Here is a 22,731-nt window from a genome sequence, read left to right as displayed (position 1 = left end):
AAACTCCCTCAATATGTGCCTATGTATATATTTTTGTTTTCCTGTTTTTTTTAATCTCCTCTGTTACTCTCTTATTCCTCTTCTTTTCTATATCATTTCCCTTTCTCTTTGACATGTTTAAGATTCTAGAAAACAATATTCAGAAATGCATGTTATCAACTAATAACATCTGCTTTATGTCCCACAATAAATGTCTCCCCAAAGGCTTATGACACATACCTTGGATACATGTTTGGAAAGAACATAAGAGGAAGCATAAAGTGGATAAAATACATGAATGTGGTAGGTAAAATATATATACACACATACATATATATGTTTATATATATACATACATATGTATATATCCCAAATAGAAATCTAATATTTTTCCTAAATAAAGTTCAACCATATGAGATTTACAGTATATTAATATATCTCTCAGACATATTAAACTAAGTATTTTTTAATTTAGGCAACTAAATTAAAGATACAGAGAGAAATAAGCAACAATAAGACATAATTTCTCTCTCTAAGTTAATTTAAATACTAATATTAACAAGTGTGGTAATCAGTATTATACAAAAATACAAGTTGAAAGCAGATTTTATTCTATTAAACAATGATATACAATGCTCTGAGAATATATAATATGGAGATAAGGTTAATCAAAAAGATCAGAGAGGTTTGTTCAGTGTTGCTCCAGATCAGAAGAAAGAACTGAATGAGAGTATAAATTATGGGATAGGAAGCTAGAGAGTTGGGGGGCCCTATGTGAGCCTGTAAGAAAAGTTAAAGACTTTTTATATATTTAAGAGTGGCAGAGAAACAGTAAAGATATGTATTGTCATCTTATCAACCATGGGTTTGTATTTGATAAGCCCATTTGACTGCACTTTTGGAAAATAGATTGAAGTCAGGTAAGGGTGAATTGGAGAGTTATGTCACTAGAGATTCTTGGACATACATGATGTTGATGAAATGAACAGCTATGAAAGAAATTTAAAAGACTTAAAACTATAGCCTTTCATAATGAATTAGATATGGGTGAGAGAGTCATTCATAATTTCATCACGTGGAATTTAATGCCTAATCATTTTCTTGCTTAGTATTTTTTCCCTGGATTACACCAGGTGCAGAATGTTGTATGAAGCATATTCCTCAGTATGCTGTATGCCGACATCATTTTTTTTGGCAGGCTTCTCTTTTACAATATTTTGTTTGCCCTTCCATTCCTTTACATCCTCCCACAAGTATTCATTGTAATGTCTGGTCTTGGTTTGGTCTGCTATCACAAAATGCCATAGACTGAGTTTCTTAAACAAGAAAAATGTCTTACAGTTCTAGAGGCTTGAAAGTCCAAGATTGTTTCTGTAAAATCAAAAGTCAGATAACGGCCCACTTCACAGCTTGAAGACAGCCTCCTTATCTGTGTGCCCATGTCGCTTTTCCTTGGCTCATGCTCCTGGAAAGAGCCTTTGTCTCTTTCCCATTCATTCCCTTTTTATAAGGGCATTAATTCTTTCACCAGGTTCCTAGCCTCCTGATCAAATCTAACCCTAATTAACTCCCAAAGACCCCCATATGAATTTTGATAGAGGTCACATTCTGTTCATATCATTCCCAATTCTTAATGCTGTGTTTGAATTTATGTGTTCAGTTCACACAATTGATATAATGATGTAAATCTCATTGTTTTATGTTTTCCACTCAATGCTGTTTTCAGTCATATGTTGCTATTATACTAATATAGAACTCATTGCTTCATCCTAAAACATAGTGTCCCATCTAACCATTATTGACATTTAGTTATTCAGACTCTAACCCCTGAAAACATAGATAATCCTGACCGTCCAGTAAAATAAACAAAGAGTGAATATTAGCATACATTTTATTCTCTTAGAGATTAAGAGTATATTTTCTTAAAAGAATCAAGATGAGAAATCCAGTATTATGTCAGCCATCAAAGTGCTTTCTTTAGCTTTGTATCCCCAAATAACTTAATTTGTCAATGTACTTTTATTTGTATAGAACAGAAGTCTATCTTTTCTTGCTTAAGGAAAAAAAATCGGTCACATATCTGAAAGACCTCTGGAGTTTGATTTATTCAGGCTGAATATATTCAGAAAATGTGCCTTCATCTCTCAGTGTCTTCACTCTTTTATTTTTCATTCTCTCTCCTCCCTTCTTCCTTCCCTTCACTCCCTTTCCCTTCTTTCCTTTCTTCTTTCCTTCTCTCCTCCTTCCTTCCCTCTCTCCTAGTCCCCTGGTTCAGTTCTCAGGGACAGCCTGCCCCAGTTTACGGTCATTTGTTTTTGAATACATAATAAGTGGAGCTTGACACTTTTAATAATATTAGAAAAAGTCCATAAAATCATATTTATTATCTCTGGTCTGTGTTGAAACATATGCTGCCTCAGTTCCCCATGTACTAATGAAGATATAATAGTATTGTTTTGAACATTGAACGTGTGCTTAGTTCAGTACTTAAAACTCTGTAGGCATCTTATATCTCTATACTATTAATGAGAAGCTTAAATCAATTGGCAATATGGACTTTTGTTTAAAAATGAATTTCTTGTTTTAAAATGTATTTTAGGGGTCAAATATATTAACTATTATGTATTCCTCTTCAAATAATATATGACTTATGACTTTCATTTTATTGGTTATTTTTTAAGGAAAACACTAACAACATTATATATATATATATATATATATATATATATATATATATATATATATATATTCTGTGAATATTCATATATACCTTGATTTAAAAGACTCATATGTTTGTATGAAGATGGTAGAAAGAAAAAGAGTTCAGAGGTGTTTTTCCCCTAAGTCACACATTATAATTAATTAACTACATAGTGGTTGGACACAAAAGAACAAACAACTCAGCCCAGTATATCCATAGCATTAGCATACTCAGGATTAGTTTTAGGGACTAGATTTATAGCTTTATATTTACAATTCTTAAGAATAATTGTTTGGTTCAAATTAACTCATGTTGTAATTAAATTTATTTAGTCTTTAAAGTTTTTAATTGTCTAGATTTTACGTGATGATCACTTATGATTAAGCCTTGAGCGAATAATTAAATCAATGGAAGTTATTGCTGTGACTTTACAGCAATGGATATAAACTCTAAAGAGAGGCTAAGCATTTATTTTAGTTCAATCTCTATCCCAAACTTAAACCTTTTACAAATTAACTCTACTTATTTTGTTCAAATAAAGCTAAATTGTCATTGTCAGGGATATTATTAACCATTCCATTTTCAAACACTTGTTTCATTAGAAAATACTTACTTCTGTTGAACTTGTACTATAGAGCCACTTAAAACCAGTGTAACCCTACTAAGGGAGTGGCCTTCCGCTGTTGGAAATCTCTCTCCTATCCCTCACATGTCTGTGTGGTCTAAGACATGCAGTCTCAACTTTAGTGAACCTCACATAATCTCATGGTGTTGCTTTTAATCTTATCACACACACTTATTTTTGGAAGAGGTCAAGTTTGTCAATGTTGATATTAACCTGTAGATTTCAACTTTTGTTCTATACTATATTTCAAAAATATGAAGTTTGATTGACTAATTAAGATTTATTTTAATTCACTAATTGAGATGAGTACATCACTTTTGTCTGTTCAACACTGTTTTGTCTCTGTGTTGAACTCTGGACTAAAATTAAATTTACTGTGAGCAAATTCTTTTTCCCATGTGCTAGTTTTATATATATTTTTGTAGTTCCACAATTAATACTTTACATTTATTTCTGGATTTCACATCAACCATTGCCATTTAACTTTTCCTGCAACATACTGCCAGTGTGGCCAGCTGAGTAGGTCAGGGTACCTAACATTGATATCTGCCTCTAGTCAGTTAGTCACTATGAAACCATATTAGAGTTAACAGAATTTTCAATTATTAATTATATTATCAGATTAAAATCATTTTTCTATTGATTTACTGTTTACTGGTTCTCTTTATTTCTAAAAATTATAGGATACACTAAAAAGTATTGGATTTTTATTCTTAAACCAAGATGAGACTGAGAATAGAACTTAATCTTAAATATACTAAAATGGGCCCATGTACATAGACTTACACTTACTTCGATCTTGTCAAAGTTTACTGTGGCATACTGTATTATTAACACTAGCATACATAGCAAGAGCAAGATATATACCACAGTTTGTAAATAAACAGATGTTCTTCAAAAATAATGTGAGAGCTTGCTGGGAGAAAATCTTGCATTTATCATATATTAGTTAAAGTTTTTACATATCCATTATAAACAAAACTAATTGCATCATCTTCTAATTTATTTCAGAACACCAAGCCTGGCTATAATGCATATGGTGTTAAATTCAACTGACTGTTCAAATATGCTGAAATATTACTATATAGAACACATTGTATAATAAAATTTTAAACATTTATTTTAGGAAAGAGAATTTGCAATTTTGACAACTATAATTTATTTATGATAAATGATGTTTTAGAGTATCCTAGGGATTTCAACTTTTCTTTTGATGTTACTCCATAGAAATAAAAATTTGAATTTTCCATTTATATTAATTTATAATTTATTTAGAATAAAATATGTGAATGGTGAAATAGGAAATAAGATGAATACTTTTGTCCTTGTAAGTAACTGAGAAAAGACAAAAATAATAAAAGAGATTATAACTTATGTATTATTATGAAAAACAAAGAATAAAAAGTAAGAAGTCTGAAAATTACTATGAATATGCTTCAACACATGAAATTCAAGTAATGAACATGGTTATTGGTATTGGTATAATTTTATATAATCATCATAAGTTTTATTATTATAAATAAAATTTTACATATTAACTCAATAATTAAATAATAAGATTCAATTCACTATGTATTAGCTATAATATAATAATATATGTCACATATACAAATAATATATATATTGATGTGGATAAGAAATACATAAATATTTATGATACATAAAAACATATATAAATAAAAATAATGATTAGGAATCAAAGACTGAAATTACTAAAATGGATATTTACGTGTACAAGTACCTGTGATAAGGCAGAAGATACAAGAAGACTGATATTCATGAAATGGGCTCTAATAAGCTACTGAGGCTAAAAAATGAGTTATACCATAACTTAGGATCCATATTACATCCATTTTTTTAATAACAACTTCTTCATACACCTCTGCCATCCTAATCTCTGCACTTTTATTGTATTTCTCTCTCCTTTCCTTTTTTTATATATTTTCATTGTTTACCAGTTGCTGAACTTAACATTTATGGGATCAGATTGTATGTGTTCTTCCAATACTTCTTCCTTAAATGGAATCTTAAATCAATTTGTTGAGATATTTCTATTATTATGATATTTATTATTTCAACAAAGTGGTACATTTCTCCATTTATTTAGTTATTCTTTTAATATTTTTCTATTAAGTTTCATTTTCCTCATAAAGATCGTGTATGTATGGGCTGGGGTTGTAGCTCAGTGGTAGAGCTCTTGCCTAGCATATGTGAGGCACTGGGTTGAATTCTCAGCACCACATATAAATAAATAAAAAAAGTCCATAGACAACTAAAAAAAAAAAAAAAAAAAAAAAAAAGATCATGCATGTAATTTTTTAAAAACATTCCTATATACTTACTGATTTTCATTGTTGTAAATAGTGCCTTAACATAGAAATGTTAACATAGAAATGTTAACACAGCAGAAGCTGGTGTTAAAGTATTTTAAATTGCTACTAGAGCAATATTGCTAATCTATTATAATTCCAAATATTTATTTATTATATTATCTCTCATAGATTATTTTGGATTTCTAATTTTTCTAAAACATACCATGCATAAAATGGTATATTTTAGAAATACAAATATTTCTGCTTAATTAAAAATATTACATTTTAAATTCCTTAAACCAGTGTTTCTCAAACATATCTGATCTAAGATTCTTCTTTTATGAGTAAAAATATCCCTTTCATTTCCTTAAAGAAATCCATGATTAATATAATTATTTGAATGCATCATTTTAAAATTTATTTCAGTATTATAATCATAACATGAAAAAATCCAGGGAAAATAGTCTAATAATCCAGTTACTTTAATATACACATTCTCAAGTAAAGTATATTAGAAGGCCCCATTAAGTAATCAGAAGCTTGTTCCTGCATTCAGAAATTTATTGTCTCATATGATAGCTTCAAATGCACAGATACAGGTGCTTTATTTTAGTCAATTAAATACAGAGAACTCTGTGGTCCTTGGTAATCTGACATTCTGAAATGATTAATAGTTCAGGAAAAGCTGCAATCAAAAATTATAAACTTCTCTCCATTTGCATAGATTCACAATTTAGTTTAAGCATTTTAAAACTTTGTTGAGCTTAAAAGTAAAGTTACATGTAGGTCATGCTATCTAGAGACAGACTGTTTTACTATATCAACAGCTGGTGGAACATTCTCAGGCTATCCTTGACACATGTTGTTGGACATCTGTCCCCCTTGGCTTCTTTCCGTATTAATTTATATAATCTTTCCCTATTATTTCACAGTCAAAAAGTTCTTCCCAAAATTCTCAAGGAGCACAACTCCCTGATAGGCACTACTGATCCTATTGAGATCCACAGTCTAAGGTGATATATAAATAATTCTAAATTTTTGATGATGCTGAAAGATATATCAGAACTTGAGTAAGTTGGTAATCAATTTAACTGAGATAGTTATCTTCTAAGGTAGACCCTACCATCCAAGCTTATTTGGGTTAAAGCAAGCTAAATATTTTAGCTGGAGTTCTAAATGAGTTCTTAGAACTTTGAAGTTATTATATCATGAACTTAAAACTTATACAGTAGTTGCTTTCAAATTTCATGTAGTTCAAATCTCTGCTCTTAAGGTATCTAATTTTTCTCTTCTAGTCACAGAAACATGCGTATCCCACTCGGGAGTTCGCTTTGCTAAATTTTGAATTTCTTTGCCTTTTAAAAAATGCAAATGTGTACAAAAACATAGATATCTGACTCTTGATATTATAAAGTGATATTATAAAAATGAAAGCTTAAACAGATAAAGCCCTTTGAACTTAACAAAATCTGTCTGAGTTCTTAGGTATTTCAGGGTTTTAAATGCCTTTTGGATTTCTCAAAGACTTTCTTTGACTTGCAATCAAAACTCATCTCTACACAAAGTGCCCTGCATATTTTATCTGATTTTTCAGTGATGCATTCTGAGAAGCAGTTGGTTCAGAGGAAAAAAAAGTTAAGCAAAGATAAATCTCCTCCCTAGACTTAGGTTCAGCTTAGTGCTGCCAATAGACCTAATACTAATTTGCATCTAAAGATAGCTCCAGCTCCAGGAAAGGGGGCAGTCCTTTGCATCTCATTTAATCATTGTGGTTGGTTCCCACTTGAGGCAACTTCTCTTCTGTCAAGGGTAGTTCTTTAAAGAAGACAGAGACCTTAGCATTCACTATTCTCTGGAACTAGAGTACTAATGAGTCACATGCAAAGAGATTAAGGTGGACCATCAGTAGGACCTACCACTAAGTATGTTCCGTAACTCCTAAAATAGGTAGACCAAATAGATTTCTTAGTAATTTTTTATTAATGCATAAATGGAAATATGATAGCTCTATTACTGTTAAATCCACGAGACACATGGAAACCAAATCTTCAGGAAGCATTTCTATCAGAAATCCTCATGAAAAGATATTCTGAAATATACGGTATACTCTTTTTTGCATTTTTCCATAATAAGTACAATAATACAGTATATGTGAATTTCCTTTTCTCTAAAATCATTACAAGTTGATAATATTCCACCAAAAAGAAACTCAGGAAAGAAAATCTGAGAGACCAAAAACTTGATGCATGAATAACAATATTTTGATTTGATCCAAGGATGTCATCTAGAATTCACAGATAATAATGGAGTATCTACATTTCAGACAGTCTCTAAACTCTTCATTTATTTGCTTCTGAGAAAAATAAAAAATAAGAATTGGGAGTCAGAGATTATATTCTTCTTCAAGGGCCAGAGGTACATGCATTCTGTGTTATTGATTAAAAGTACAGTAACAAATAACCACAAGCTGATTCAATATGTTTTTCTCCCTTGGAAAATATAATCCTCTTATTTTCTTGGAAGTCAACCTCTCAAGTCAATGTGATCAGCATAACTTACTTGGTTAAATCAAATTCTGATACAGTGATAGCAAATAAATTTATAGAACTATTGATATGATAAATACAAAATTATTTTTATATTGTGGTTGTAAGTTCAATCAATTTTGGAGTAATCTCTGAAGCACAGATTCATGCCTTTTGAATATACTACCTATTACTCTTTCTAAATCATTTTAGTTTTCTTTTAACCTTCCCTTACACTAGCAATCTGCAGACTCTAGGAAATGAGATTCATTTTTTCTTTTGACATACTATACATGTAGGTGCACCAGAATCATACCATTATATCTACAATGACCAATTGCTTTTTTCTGAGAATAGTAATTCAAGATGTGGTTATTTGAAGGACTAAGGAGAGTAATGATGAATTTTTTCACATGCTTATATTCTATCTTCTTGCTGTGAAAATGTGTAAGTCAGTTCTATACAGCTCCATGGCTTATCCCACAGAACAGAATTGCCAAGAGACGTTGCACAAATAACACTAAGCCTTTTACTTTAAAACTGATTGACCAAGATGGCAAGAAATGCTAATGGGACCATCACAGAGAAACACATATATAGTGTGGATCTTACAAACACAAACAAACATACACAATGTCAGAGTGAAGAAGAGAATGTGCCTAAGAAACTAAAATTGACTGATTAATTAGGTTTCTATTTGTAGTTAAAATTATCAAGACCCATTGAATATCATTTTACCATGTTAAGTATTTCTGTTAAAAATTTTCTTTCTTGAACAATGGTTAAGGATGTCTATTCCTAGTATATTCTAACAGGTTCCACACACTTGAAATTCACTCTTAGCATTTCTTATAGAGGATTGCTCTTTATGTACAAGTATAACATGATATTTTTTTTCTGTTTAAGATTTCCAAGCATAAATTGACATATTCATCTGTTGAATCTATTTGCTAGTGTTACTGTGAAACAGAATAGAGATCTAATTCCAGACAATGGCTTTCCAAGCCCTCCACATAATGCCATTTTTAAAATTTTCTTCATCTTTCTAATGGCTCTCATTATCCCCTATATCCCAGCCACACAAGATCAAATATTGTTCCCCAAGGTCTATATTCTCTCATTTCCTCACCACTTTTTCCATTTAGTCTAATTTACATTCCAAAAAAAAATTTATTTCTATCCTGTAATTTATTCCAAAGGTAGAAAATCCATGTACACAGTAGCTATGGTTCAGGGTAGGAACTAACAAGCAGGCAACTGCAATTACCTTTAGAGCTAAGACACGTGCTTTGGGGACATAAATGTAAATAAGAACTGGTTTGGGGACAAGAACTATCCTAGTCTTTGAAGCTATCTATGGCTGATAGATTAGTGATTAAAGTAACATCCTCTTAACATTTGCTATCTTATTCAAGCTGTTTCAGAAACATAAATCATGAAATAAATCTATTCAGAGGATGAAGTCTAGACAATATTAGACAATTTTCTAATATACTCTTATACTGCCACAATGTCCTCTGTCTTAGCAGTTTATCCTATTGGAGTCCTAGCTCTCTTTCAATGTCCGGCCCAAATCCCAATGAAGTCTTCCCAGATCTTTCTTCATACCACATTACTACATTATGTCTCTCATTATGTTTTTCCTCTCTCCTTCCCTCCCTCACTGATTCCCTCCTTCTCTTTTATCTCCCTTGTTGTTTAGCTTTGGTATTAGATTTGACATATTTGGGCAGTTTCTCCCAGCAAAAACAAATGTAAAAGAAAAAAAAAATTCCCCCTCAACAAAATATTTGCAGAACTGGAAACTTTTTTATAAATTTTTGTAAGTATACAGATTTATGTTAAAATCTGGAATTGACACATTGATGCAAAAGAGATGAAAATTATGTATATAAGCTTACTTATAAGTATTGTTTATATTGTAATAACTAAATTTATTTCTGTTATTACTTTATCAACTCCTGGTTCTACACAAATTAAAGATGGAATTTCTTTTTCTGTCTAATTCTTTTGTTTCTAGAAAGCAAAGATAAAAATAAGTGTCCTCTCAAAACCTAAGAACAAGGACAGGAAGAGAAATGGATTTAGATAATAATAATTTCTAGTAAATTCATTTCTGTCAGGTATTTAAATTACTTTTATCTTGAGATATAGGTGGAAATATAAATTTTTTACCAAAAATATTCTCTACAAAAAGCCATCTTAATCTGAATGAAGCATTTTTCCCCTAAAATTGAAGAGAGAAGTTTGCAGGTCCTTATTAGTTTAACTTAATTATCACTTCTAATCTACAGTATCAAATTTGTGTCTCTGTTTTGTAAGGAAACCACATGTTTATATAAAAATTTTAGACATATTTTTCTAAATTATATCACATCCCATACTTAGATCCAATTAATATTGATGAAATATTATTTTATGAACATAACTATTCTGAGAAACATATGGAAATGTTTTGTCTTTAAAATATTTCATAAAGACCATTTTTTATATTACCTATCTAAACACTGAAAAACCTAGCCTAGGATTCTAAGCTCCTTAAGACAACTTTGACTTAATAAGCAAATGAAGTGATACTAAAAATTTATGCCATTTATAGAGGGCAAAGAGCCAGCATCAGAGGAATTTGCCAGATCTGTGAATTAGCTTCAAATAGGAGTATTTATTCAGGTAATCATGGAAGTGGAGATTTGTGAATGAGAAGAAAAAGTAAAATGATCTCCTTGGTTTAAAATGCTTACGGCCAAAATTTTATTTTATTTTTATCTAAATTGAAGGATTATGATTAAGATGGTGTCAATTAACTTGTAATAATTTTAGACAAAAAATAATTTGCTGTCATTTCTTTCTACAAAATAGGAAATAATCTTGAGTTTACCTTTTCAATTTCAGTGAGGAAAGTTAGAATTTACACCAAATAATTTGACATCTACACTTAGTAAGTATCAATGCTAGGTTAGAATGCTTAACTCCATATTTCATTTAAGGAACATATTTAATATTGCATATTGGACTTCAAAGTTCATTGGAAGCAAAAAGATTTTGCTTTGTGATGACTTTGTTCAAGCAATATAGACAAAATAAGTTATAAAATATTAACTGAGAAAAACAGAGAAGTAGACATATATTCTAGTTTCTTTTTATCTGTTAACATTTATTTTATTTAAAAGACTAGAAGAAAAAACATAAGAAGGTGAATAATAATAAATAATAATTATAATAATTAAGTTCTGATTTTTTTCCTTTTGACCATTGTTTTCTATAAGAGCATGTGAATTTATTGAAATATAATTTCCATACAGCAAAGCAGACAAATCCCAAATGAAAAACTCTGTGAATTTTGCACAGTGAACACATCCTCATGTGTTAAAAAAAGTAGTTAAAGAAGTAGAACACAGCTACAGAGAAGAGCCTCCTTATCCCACCCTAGTCGCTAACTCCCTAAACAACTGTTATCCTAACAGTGGTTTTGCAGTTTTTACACTCTATAGAAACAGAACCATGCAGTATGTTTTTTTTTTTTTTTCATTCTTGGCTTCAGCTTCTTGTATCTGTCACTATATATGTGAGAATTTTGCCTGTTGTTGTGTATAGTATTCCTTTGTATGAACATATCACAATTTACCCATTCTACTGTTGACAATCTTTGTCTAGTTTTCAGCTTTTGGCTAGTACCCATATAGCTTCTAAGACAATTCTTGCAAAATATATTTTGGTAAACATATGTATAAATTTCTACAGAGAATGTGTGTAGATTTGCATATGTTCAGCTTTTGCAAATATTACACAGACTACTGTAAGTCAGCAAAAGAGAAGGGTGGAAGGGACCAAAAGTGGAGCAACCAAAGAAGTAAGGAAGCAGGGGAGGACTAGAATTGATTATATAAGTTGACAGCTTTATATTCATGTTAACTTGTGCAGTATTAATGGGGAATGGATCCCTGGCTTTCTGAGAATCTCAGTCTCTTATTCTTCTGGCTTTTCAGGTAAAGCTGAATAAAGCTGGTGGCCTTTTATCTATAACATTAAAAGGTAGCTACTTTTTTTAAATTTTTGTAATACTTATATTAACAGTGCCTCACATAAAATGGAAAATCTGTGCTAATATTGTGATTTAAAGATTAATGATGACATTTACATTCACCATTCTGATGCATGATATGAATGCCCAAAACTCATTTCTTTGCACTAAGGAACAATTAAAAAAAAAATCCAGCATAACAAAACTCAAAGATTTACCTGATCAAGGAATAAAGGAATGACAAGAAGAAAAGTTAAGTTAATAGGCATGATTTGAGATTTAAAAAGAAATGTTCTAAAAATTACATTAAGAAAATGGAATACAGTTTTAACTTTTAAAACTAATTTTTGTAACTCAAAATGCTATAAATCATCTTTTCATAACTAGCCTTATTTCTCACAATGCTGCTTTTGACACAAGAAAGCTCAGCCCGAAGTTTTTGGAATGATCAAAATTAAGAACATGATCTTCATTTTTGTTGGCCCAGATATCTGCTTTAACACTTCAAACACTCTTTTAAAATATCTCACACTGTATCAAAAATAACTTTCCTTAGCCACAAAGAAATCCGAGAGCTCTGTCAGTCAGCAAGCCCATATGTAAGTGAGAAAGAAATGTGCTGCTTAGTTTACATGACAACCTACAGATCAAAGCAAAATAAATAAATAACATGGAGTTGACTAAGCCTTCTCTTTCTTTGGGAATAAACATTAACTATAAACTCTTTGAAATGGAAAACTGAAGATCCTGCAACTATCTGTGGTGAAAGAAGATGGAAATTAAAAGTCCTTGGTAAAAGGAAATTATAATTTTAATGCAGAATTTTAGTGTTCACCAAAAAATACAAATCAAACATGGTACAGATTGTCAGGCTAAAAATAAAGGTTTTTGTCCATCATTGTAGAAATCTAAATAGTGAAATGGAGAAATAATTTATGCTTTTAAATGCAAACTAGCCATGTGTGATTTGTTAGGTTTCATTTATTATTTTTAAAGTGGATCTTTATTCATTAGCACATATTAACATTTAGTTCCAATAAAACAAGGATCTGTGGGGTTAATAACCATAGTAGTCATTTTTTTTTTCACTGAAAAGTTACCATACTTTCTTTACAAGGGTCCACTGTGTTTTACTGGAATGGTGATCTATTAGCTTTCACACAGGCTTTATCTCTAAAATAGTTTGAATTCCTCATAAGTGATTCTGATTCTCAGAATTGTTTTTTCCTTAATTTAGGCTTCAAATTTTAGGCTACTAAGCTTTTTAAAAGAATTATGGAAGGAAGGATCTTCTTGCTTCAGAGAGTAAGCTCAGAAAAGTCGAAAAAGTTCATTTGAAGGAGGGTTCAGCTTATCTCACATTCACTCTTGGCCTGATTAGGAGCTATCAAAGGAAAGGCACCCTTCTGAGATAGAAGTTCAGAATAAAGAGGAAGTCTGCATCAATTAAGAATTACAGAAAAATGATATTAGAAAGTCAAAATTTTGTAATGCATATCTTAACATGTTCTGAACCAAATTCCTTTAATCAGTCCCATCAATACTTTGCAAAGAAATCTCAAGTGTTTATTGTTCCATCTAGAACCTGTATAGTGTTATGACTATGACCCTATACTCATACAGGAATCCCCACATGAATAAGCCTACAGGACTATAAAAATTGCATTTTTTTTATTTAGGTAAGAAAAGAGAATAAACTTCAAAAAGAGTATGCTACCACCCTAGTAGGCTCAAAATGAATATGAAAGAGTCCAGAAATTTTAGAGGAAATGTCTTTGGAGATAGAAATAAGTATGAATCAAACATTTTATTTTTGAAATTACTATAATTAATTAACTTTGATTTTTGGAATATATTAGTTCTTTGGAAACAACTTAGGACTTAAAATTAAGTAGACAGTTCTATAGTATTTCAAAGCCAATAATATATGTATGGCCTACATAAATTATACATTTGTTCATAATATTTAATCAACTAGGATGTCATTAATGACCCCTAAGTGAAAAAGAAATATTGTAGACTCATTTTTTTTAAAAACAGCATGGTTAATAAGCTGCCAGTACTAAAAACCACTGAATTTGGGAGAGGGAGAACTTGTAAGTGGGTCGGGGGGAGCAGCTATTAAGAAAAGTATGCTCTGTATATCTGTGTGTGTGTGTGTGTTTTACTCTTTTCTCAGTCATAGATGATGGAAGCATCAAATACTTTCTGTAATAGAATTAAGGAGTTCAATTTCAGTGAGCTAATTCACAGATTTTATCATGGTTTTACCATGTTAGCTATATTATTTCCTAGCATATTTTTAAATCCATGATGATTAGGTCTCTAATGTTAAATATTATTTTTCAGAGTGGAAACTGATTGATTTAACAAAAATTTTCTAGGTTTAGGTTTGAAATCCTAAACATGAATAATTCAACATCCCTAAATTCACTCCCTATACTTCAGACTAAGATTTATCAACCTATTTCACATGAAACACATAAAAATATGTGTATGGCACACAAGAGTATACTTGAGTGGATATGGGGTACCTATATTGCAGTTTAGTGAAAAATGTAGTCCATTGTACTTTCTTGATGTTATATTATTCAGGAAAATACAAACTGAAGGACATTTTAATATTGAAATTGTACAGCCCATGCAAATAAAATACTTTCATTTTTAACGAAAATTAGCTGTTTCTGTGAATATGTTTAATGAGTTTTGTATCCTTAAAATAGTTACAAGAATTCTATATAGAGAGATTATGATAATATTTCAAAAAACATTCGTAGTTACCATGGACACATGTTGACCAAATAAGTAAATTATTTATCACTTCTTTTTCATTTTACAAAAAGGAACCTACTGAAAACAAACATCCAGGTAATCTTATCGCCTTAAATGGTACTTCAAGTGTAATCACTTTGCCAACCTAAGAAATCTGCCTACTTATTTCCATTTTCTGATGTTAATGTTAATGGTTTTCCAACTCAATAGTCTTTTGTATATCAAATATTTCCAAGTAAAAAGGAAAATACTACTATTGATATTTTCTTAGTATTTAGTACATTCATTGAGATATGATACTGATGAAGTATTTTAAATTCACTTTCCCAAAACTTAATTGTTAGTTTTGACTCCTTATCTTTATTAGCTCTAATATAAATTCATATGAACATTGCAAATTTGTAATTAATTTATCATGATATTAAATTATGTCAAAATACAACTTTTTTAGGCCCCAAACTATTCTTCATTGATATTTTATTTAGTTACTCACTGGAAGAATAAATTGTGTTGTACTAAACTAAGAGTAACTTTTAAATGTTCTTACCACCAAAAAAAAAAGTATGTGAAATAGGGGACAAATTCGTCAACATGATTTAATCATTTGACCTAAATCATTAGACATTGTGTATGTATATCGAAACATCAAATTGTACCCCATAAAAATATGAATTATTATTTGTCAGTATTTTTCTTTTTTGATAAAATCATTTCACAAGATATATATGTTCTGTTAAGCATATGAAAAGATACATGCTATTACCTGTCATTAGAAAATGGAAAGCAATAAAATGTGATACAACTTTCACCCTCTGAGATGAGTATCACAATAAATATGATAATAGACAATGATCACGATGTATTAGTGCTGGTAATGCAAAATGTTGCAACTGCTTTAGAAAACAATTCTAACGTTTTGAGAAAGTTACCCAAAGGAATAGAAATTATCTAGTATTTCTACTCCTAGGTATTTAACAGAGAAAACTGAAAATTTATGTCCACTGAAATGCTTGTACACAGATATTCCTGGCAGCATTATTTATAATAGTACCAAAGAAGGAACATCTGTCTATCAACTGAAGAATATATAAAAAAATGTGGCATATCCATACAATTGTATATTATTCAGTATCTTCTTTTTGTCATATCTGAATTGACTGTGTCACTACTATCAGCACCTGGGTTCCACTTTAAGTAAAATAAAGATTACTTGAACACACAAAAAAAAGTAATGAAAAGAAGAAATTCTTACTGGAACTATTAGCTGAACATATTTTAATGTATGTAGATGAATCAAATTGCCAGGGGAAACTGGTATCTAATAACATCATTATACATCGTATATATAAGAAGAAAATATAGACTAAGACAAACTATGCAAATATTACATAGTTTGCTATTTGCTTGTGGCACAGAATTTTCAACTAAAATAATTAAACTAATGAACATTTTTGATAAGAACACCTAATGGTTACTACATTGATTAGCCAGTTTAAAGAAGTGTCCATCCTAAAAATTGATTCTTTGAATTACTACTACAACAAGATTATTTTCTGAGATGTTGCCAACAAAATTATCTGCCTCCAAACCTGCACAGTTCATAAATTTATTGCCAGCTGACTATCCTGACACTTGCTGCCAGGAGCTATCTTGCTTAGCTCAATGCCCATTAGGGATGAATTTTTGGTTCCTTCAGACGGCTGAACTGACCTCTGTCAATAATTCTGTCACCTGGAACAGAACTTGCATTTTTCAGGGTTCTTCATGAGTCAGCTCTGCTAATCTGAATCCTAACAGCTGAGGTAGGGTAAGACATTAAGCAGAATTAAATTGGCCTTTAGATCCTGGATCTTCAAGCTCCACGTTCACAGCATTAAATCTTGGCTCAGGAAGTAACATCTTTGGAGATAGCACAAACTTTGCAGATGTAGTTTCATTGTGACATATAGTTTTAGGGTAAATCAAAAACTCCAGTCATAGTCTAGATTTTTAGTCTAAAGGAGATGTAGGTAGCTGATTTATTAATACTCACATATGTTTTTCCATATTGACTTGACATGCATGTATTCCTAGTTTAATTGTTAACTCAGATTGTTGAGATTTAATTTACATAGAGTAAAATTCAGTGTTAGTTGTACATTTCTCTGAGTTTTGAAATATATACAGTAATATTACTACAACCATAATGAAGATACACAATATTTCCATCATCCCAAAAGATTACTTAGGACCCTCTGTAGTCCATTCTCCTAGAACACTTTTTTCCTATCTCTCTAGTTTAATCTTTTGTAGAACATCATCAGAATCAAATTCTACAATACATAGCCTTTTCTTTCTGGATTCTTTTCACTTATAATGCATGTGAGGTCCTTCCATGTTGTTGATGGAGCGATACTCATTCTTTTCATTCCATTGATTGAGTGTACCATTACATAGATATACCACTTCTCATCTCTTCACCACATGATGAATAATTTGCTTATTACAAGTTTAAGGTAGTTACAAATACAACTGATAAAAATATGTAGATGTGAAATTGCTAAGTCTATAGGAGTAAATTTATAAGAAAGTGCCAAAATTGTTTTTTTTAATTTTTATTTTTGTAGTTGTAGATGGACACAATGCCTTTATTTTGTTTATTTTTATGTGGTGCTGAGGATGGAACCCAGTGCCACACTCATGCTAGGCAAGCACTCTGCCACTGAGCTACAGCCCTAGCCTGTCAACATTGTTTTTATAATACTGTCTTTAGCATTTTTCATTCAAACCAACAATGTACCAGAATATGTACTACTTAATAAAAACAATAATAACAATAGCAAAGGCTCCAGTAATAGAAACTATAGAAATTTTATTGAGCACCTATTCAGCATCTCTCCCATGAAATCCCTCTGCTGAGCACTTGGCGCAGTATCAACTAATTATGCCATCACAGGGATACATGAGATAAGTAATCTTATTATTCCCATTTTTAAAAATGATATTAAAGTCCCCAAAGTGTCATGTAACCTGCCCACATTGTCAATCTATATGTGGTAGAGCTAATATGCAAGTTCAGACAATCTGGCTTTAGGAATGTCTCCCCTAAAACCAGTCTTCTACTATCTCTCCATATATGGCAAAATAGACATTAGGGATAATATAGAGTCAAGCATTCTACAGCAGATTTCTAAAAATTGCATTCTTAAGGAAGGTGCTGAAAGGCATCTTGAGTAGAACATAAACTGAAAAAGTTAGCATCCAAGTACTTGGAAAAAAATGCCTTTAGTATGTGCTATTCATATGTACAGTTGCCCTATTTCTTTCTGCATTTACACAATCTCCATTCAAATTGGAATCTCCTCTGAAAATTGATGTGAGGGTTGGCTTGAATGTAAAAGAGATAAATTTATAATCAGAAAGGAAAATGACTTCAATCTTAGAGAACAAGAACAGAGATTGAAAGAGTCAGACTCCAATATACAAACACAATTCTATTTAAGTTTTTTTTATAAGTTTGGAATGGAATATGACAATTTGTTGTTTTGTAAAACCAGAATAAGGAATTACTGAAATAATTTAGACTTTATATTTTTTGTTTGAGTATTAGTAAAACCATGCATGAAAATTGGTAGATATTAAATAGTTTGGCAATTTTTTGTTGCCTATGATTACTTGTTTTTATATTGTCATTAATTATTTTGAGAAACAGGTAAAACCTATTTTTGACTGTATCACTAAATCACTTAATTCTTGTCCTCACACTATATATTAAATAGTTTTCCTAAGACAAACATGGTGATGCACACCTGTAATCTCAGCAACTTGGGAGGCTGAGACAGAAGGATCACAAATACAAAGCCAGCCTAAGCAAATTAATGAGGCTATCAGCAACTTAGTGACATCCTGTCTCAAAATAAGAAAAAAAAATTAAAAAAGGACTAGGGATGTAGCTCAATGGCAAAGCACTCCTTGGTTAAATCCATAGTACTAAAAATTTTTTTAACTAAAATAAAAATAAGTTTTTCTACCACTTAGATGAATGCAAAAAGAAACATGATAAAATTAGTTCCATCAGACCTTCTCATGACACCTTTATTTTGGAGACAGGCATAGTAGAATTAGATGGGGAAAAGAGAGAGAGAGAAAGAGAGAGAGAGAGAGAATGAGAAAGAGATGATAATCAAGTTGTGTTTTATATTGGTTTGGTTTTGGGTTTGAGTTTGGATACTGGGGCTTGAACTCATGGGTGTTCAACCACTGAGCCACATCTCCAGTCCCTTTTTGTATTTAATTTAGAGACAGGGTCTCACTGAGTTTCTTAGGGCCTTTCTAAGTTCCTGAGGTTGGCTTTGAACTCACGACCCTCCTGTCTCAGGTTCCAGAGCCATTGTGATTATAGGCATGCACCACAACAGCTGGCTCAACTTGGTTTCTAAAGAACCTAGGTCTATGTGAATTACATATATTCATTATAAATTACAATATACAAAAAGACTTTACTTTTATATTTTTTCTTTTCTCATATTTTACTCTTTATTACCTGGTATTTATACAATGCTAAAAATTGAGTGAAAAGTTAAATGTATCACATAGTATTTCTAGACTGAATTCCATCAAATATAGCAGATTCTTCCTCAGCTCACTCTGGGTGTTTAATAAAGCAGCATGTAGGATCTACTCTACTCAAAATTCTGTAAAAAGTTCTCAATTGATTTTCAACTCTTTGTTAAGATTTTCTTTTTAAGTCTTTGGGACTAGCTAAAGCTGTTGCATGGAATAAGAACAATACATACACTTATCAGAAGCATAAAAGTATACATTCAACAATGAGCATGATAGTGTGAAATCTAGGTTATTATTTCTGATTTCCTCTTCAACCCCAATCTGTGGCTAGAAAAATGATCAGTTTTCTTTTTTTATCTCTCCCCTGCCAGTGCTGGGGATAGAACCCAGGGTCTGATACATACTAGACAAGCATTCTACTACCACTGAGCTATGTCTCCAGCCTTGTTCAGTCAATTTTCTGATCCAGTCTGCATCACTCAAATCTAGATCCTTTTGAGTGTAAGAGTGTGTGTGAGAATGTGTGTGTGTGCATCGAGATAAATACAGATTGTATATAGAGATTCTCTACATAAACTTGATATTTGTCCTGAGTGTGTTATGTTTGTTTGATGCCAATCAGGGCGATCTGGAATCTCTGCCAGCCACTTGTCCTCTGTACTTATATTCCTGCTACATTGTACTATTGTGGTCCAAGTTGAAAAGAATCCTAAATCTGGCAGAATTATGGGATATTATGCTATTTTCAATATCTTTTTGTTTTCTATAGATCACAGATGTTTAAGCGTTCTATTCTTATTGTCACAATAGGAATTCTCCCAGGTCATGTATAACTGAATATGTTCTAAAATTTTAAATATATCAAATATAATGTTTTAGGGTATTGTAATTCAGAGATCATTGTAATTCAGACAATTGCTTTTGAACCACATGCAGACAGCCATCAACCTCCAAGAAATGTTCATCTTTAGGAAGAACAACTTATTAAAGATAGGCAATCTATTTGTACAGAAATGAAATTTTTCAAAATCTATATATTTAAAAGGCTTAGGTTGATAACCCTAACCAGGTGGGACGTCTTATGGACACAGTCATGTATTAATACAGCTTTGGGAGAATTATAAAAGAACATAAAGTGACTCTCCATCTCACCCTTCTGTCCTGATCCTTCCCACACTTCCCCACAGTTCTATTCATGAGAGGTTTTCATGCATCTGTGCCTGTGAATCTCCACTAAATTTACCATAAAAGCTATTCTTGTCATTCTTCATCAAAAATGCTAAACGCAAAATCATTCAACAGCCTACTATTAGGAAAACTAATAAAAGTATTACTAGTATGTTGATTTACAGTCATAAGTCATATGCCCAGGTTTCATCTTAATGAAGCCCCACAGAAATCTGATGAGTCAGGATGAGTCAGACCTTCTTAATATGTACATTTCTCCGGTAAGAAAATAGAGGCTCAACTAGAAGAAATGACTCACATCTGTTTATCCAGAGTGGGATCATCAGGCTCTGAATGTAGGCCTTCTAACACCATAAAGCTGCTTCTTGAGATTTCACACTTCACAGAAGTGTGATAACAATTTAACATTTTGCTACTTCCTATGAATATTTACACTTTAATGTGAAAGTGAAGATTAGCAATGTATAAGCCAAAGTTTCCTTATGAGTAAAAAATAAAATATTTTGACAGCTCTTTACAGTTTTTATTTCTGGAGAGGATTATATTCCCATTTCCTATAGATGAGGTTGAATCAATCCTGATTTTATTTCCAAACTACTTTTGTTCTTCAAATGTTGAATCCAGAATGCTATTTTTTTTAAATCTAATCTTGTCTTTTTGTGTTGTAAAGTGATTCTGTTTTGATTTTGAACATTTCTTTTCATTATAATCCTTAAGTTTGTTTCAGGAGATATTAGACATTTGAATAGAATGAGTCATTCTCTCAAGCACTGCAATATATTATCTCCTGTACAGTGATGAAAATATGCTAAATAAAGTTGTATTAAAAGATTATTGATGTTGCAGGGATAATAGAAATTGAGCTCAAAGCATGCCATCAAAGGAGAAGGAGATGGATGAATTATGGGTTGAGTGGGAGATTTGTCCCACAAAAATAAAAGTGATACTTTAAATTAGAAAGAGAGAAGTGAGGGAAGGGAGGGGGCTTAATGGCAGGAAGGATAGTAGAATAAACTGGACATTATTACCCTAGTGCATATAAGATTATATGACCTGTGTAATTCCACATGATGTACAACCAAAAGAATGAGAAATTATATTCCATTTATGCATGATGTGTCAAAATGCATTCTACTGTCATGTATACCTAATTAGGATGAATTTTAAAAATTTAAAAAGTGAACAGGCAGGAAGTACTCTGGATTCTACATATATATCGTGTCACTACATAATTGTTTTAGCTGTTTAAGAATGATACAAATAGTTTAAGACAGTTTGGGGACTTAGGTATGATATCTGTTTAAACTCAAGCAATTTGCAATTCCAACTTCTGAATTTATTTGGAATTAAATAAGCCCTCATTGATCACCACCTCATCTTTATTTCCAAACTCACTGGTAAATAACTTCCTATTTCATTTTTTTCTATACCCTTTCCACAAAAAGGCACAATTTGTATATTTCAACGTATGTTGAATATGAATATGAATAGGTGAAAACTGTATTTTCTATAAAATTAAGCAGTACAATCAGATAACCCTTGTGAAGATGGTTAAACTAAAATAATTAATATATCAGATGAATTATTTGAATTCAAATTTATAGTCAAACTCTCTTTGCAAAACCATGACTTTAATCAGTTTAAAACCAGAAACATCCTAACTACCTCATTTCATTCTAATAAAATTGGCACAATTTCAGTTGTTCTGTGAAGACATATATAGTGAATCATCAAATGCAACTATTTTTTTCTAATTTCAAAAAAATCACTAGAGATACTGGAGACAAATTTAATGTACAAGTCACAAAATTTACCAACAAGATAGTTCAATAGGAGTATAGGTTTGATGTGAATTCAAATAAAATATATAATTTCTAAAACTTTCACATATTGAAGACACCATTAATTATCAGCAAAATATCAAGTAAATCCAAGAATTAATGCTAATGTAGGTAAAACATTATTTTTCTCTATATTTGTATATGTGGGTATTGCAGATCAGGTGAAAGTCTTTATACTTGCTTTGAAAATCAAAATCATCTTTTCTATACTGACTTCTTAAA

Source organism: Callospermophilus lateralis, chromosome 10 (assembly GCF_048772815.1).
Source record: "Callospermophilus lateralis isolate mCalLat2 chromosome 10, mCalLat2.hap1, whole genome shotgun sequence".
Taxonomy (NCBI): domain Eukaryota; kingdom Metazoa; phylum Chordata; class Mammalia; order Rodentia; family Sciuridae; genus Callospermophilus; species Callospermophilus lateralis.
The sequence above is the reverse complement of the archived record's forward strand: the minus strand, read 5'-3'. Positions refer to the sequence as shown.